Genomic DNA, 2,998 nt, shown 5'->3' with positions numbered 1-2,998 from the left:
CAAGAATTCAGGCAACTTTCAAGGTTCTTATTCTAGAGGTTCAAGGAGGCCAACGCTTGCAGCCAAGCCAATTCAGTCCGTTATGCCCACCTCTGCAGGTAGTTACTCGGAAATTCCATCTCATAATTTTCAGGATAGCCAAGGAGTCGCGCCTTCGACGGGCGGCAGACCATCTTTTAATCGAACTGTTACAACTGTAGAGAACCTGGTCATATGAGGAGAGATTGTCCCCACCCACGTGTGTTAGATTCCGCACAGCAGCAGTCTAGAGCAGTGATTCCTGCAGGAAATGGTAATAATGATAGAGGACGTTCACAAGGTGGACGAGGAAGTAATCAGTGAGGCCGTAGAGGTAGAGGAAATGGGAATGCAAGTATAGGTAATGTGCAACCAGGTAGGGAAATGGTTCTTCAAGATGATAGGGCTCAGTGTTATGCTTTTCCGGGCAAGAATGAGGTAGAGACGTCTGACGCGGTGATCATATGTACTATTCTTGTCTGTGATCGAATGACTAATGTGTTATTTGATTCGAGTTCTACTTATTCTTATGTGTCTGTGTGATTTGCCTCAGAGTTTGATATGATTTGTGATATACTTGATACCCCTATCCATGTTTCTACCCCAGTTGGAGAGTCAATCATAGTTACCCATGTACATTGTGCTTGTCCTATTTTGTTTATGAGTTTTCAGACTTTGGCTGATTTGGTGATTTTGGATATAACTGACTTTGACATAATCTTAGGTATGACTTGGTTGTCCCTCTATTATGTCGTACTTAATAGTAATACTAAGTCCATAACTCTAGAAATTCCGGAAAGGGAAAAATTAGAGTGGGAAGGGGTGTACAACCCTAAGCGAACTAAGATCATATTCTCCATTCGGGATAAGAAATTGATAGGGCAGGGTTGTTTGGCTTTTTTGGATCATATTAGGGATGTTGAGATTGAGGCTCCATCCATTGGGTCTATTCTTGTGGTGTCTGAATTTATAGAAGTGTTTCCTAATGATTTGCCTGATATGCCTCCGGATAGAGATATAAATTTTTGTATTGATTTAGTGCCTGGTACTCGTCTCATTTTCATCCCTCCATATCACATGGCTCCGGCTGAATTAAGAGAGCTTAAGGCTCAAATCCAAGAGCTTCTTAATAAGGGATTTATTCGTCCTAGTGCTTCCCCATGTGGTGCTCCAGTTTTGTTTGTTAAGAAAAAGGATGGTAGTATGAGAATATGTATAGACTATTGGCAATTGAATAGGGTCACTATTCGAAATAAGTACCATTTGCCTCGAATAGATGATCTTTTTGACCAATTGCAAGGTGCATCAGTTTTCTCTAAGATTGATTTAGATCCAGTTACCATCAATTGAAAATTAGGCCTGAGGATGTGCCCAAGACGGCGTTTAAGACTCGTTATGGGCACTATGAATTCCCAGTTATGTCGTTTGGTTTGACCAATGTGCCTACAGCTTTCATGAGTTTGATGAATGGAGTGTTTAAACCGTTTGTTGATTCGTTTGTTATAGTGTTTATTGATGATATTTTGGTCTATTCAAAAAGTGAGAAAGAGTATGCCGACCATCTTCGTAGTGTTTTGGGTGTTCTTGGGAAGCAAAAGCTATATGCTAAATTTTCTAAGTGTGAATTTTGGTTGAAATCGATTGCATTTTTTGGGCATATAGTTTCAAAAGAAGTGGTAATGATAGATCCTCAAAATATTGAGGCGGTTAAGAATTGGGTTAAACCTAGCTCTGTGATGGAAGTTAGGAGTTTTGTGGGGCTCGCTAGCTACTACCGTCGATTTGTGATAAATTTTGCTTCCATTGCCACTTACTTGAGTAACTTGACCAAAAAGGAGATACCATTTGAATGGAGTGAAAAATGTGAGGAGAGCTGCCAAAAGCTCAAAACTCTTTTGACCACCGCACCTATTCTAGCATTACCGATTGAAGGTAAATATTTTATTGTTTATTGTGATGCTTCTCATTCTGGGTTGGGTGCTGTGTTGATGCATGATAAGAATGTTATATCTTATACCTCGCGTCAATTGAAGGTGCATGCGAGAAATTGTCTAACACATGATTTAGAGTTGACAACGGTAGTGTTTGCTCTTAAGATATGGCGGCATTACCTCTATGGTGTTAAGTGTGAAGTGTTTATTGATCATCGTAGTTTGCAGCATGTGTTCATTCAAAAGGATCTGAATTTGAGACAGCGAAGGTGGATGGAGTTACTTAAGGATTATGACGTGACCATTCAATACCATCTGGGCAAGGCTAATGTGGTGGCAGACGCTTTGAGTCAAAAAAGGTGAGTATGGGTAGTTTAGCTTGCTTGAATGTATCCAAGCGACTTTTGGCTAAAGAAATTCAGACCTTAGAGTTTAAGTTCATGCAATTGGGCATCTAAAAAAGAGTGGGGTGTTAGCTAGTATTGAAGTGAGGGCCACATTCATTGAGAAGATCAAGGCCAAACAATTTGAGGATGAGAATTTGGAGGAGCTTAGAAAGAAGACTGTGAATGGTAAGGCACAAGGGACCACTCTTGATACAGATGGTGTACTCAATTTTAAAGGGAGAATCTGTGTTCCTAGAGTAGATGACTTGATTGAGAAATTGTTGGCATAGTCTCATGGTTCGCGATATTCTATTCATCCGGGTGTGATCAAGATGTATAGAGATTTGAAGCGAATTTATTGGTGGTCGGGCATGAAGAAAGACATAACAGAGTTTATGGCGAAGTGTCAAAATTGTCAACAAGTACAGTATGAACATCAAAGGCCGACAGGTTTACTTTAAAGAATGCCAATTCTAGAATAGAAGTGGGAAAAAATAGCGATAGATTTTGTGGTTAGTCTTCCCAAGACTTTGGAGGATTTTGATTCTATTTAGGTAATGGTTGATAGATTGACTAAATCAGCCAATTTCATTCCGGTAAGAATAAATTATAATGTTGAACAATTGGCTAAGGTTTATGTGAAGGCAGAACGCATAAGCGGCA

The sequence above is a fragment of the Solanum tuberosum genome, unplaced genomic scaffold, assembly GCF_000226075.1.
Source record: "Solanum tuberosum cultivar DM 1-3 516 R44 unplaced genomic scaffold, SolTub_3.0 scf00461, whole genome shotgun sequence".
Taxonomy (NCBI): Eukaryota; Viridiplantae; Streptophyta; class Magnoliopsida; order Solanales; family Solanaceae; genus Solanum; species Solanum tuberosum.
Note: the sequence above shows the minus strand (reverse complement) of the source record.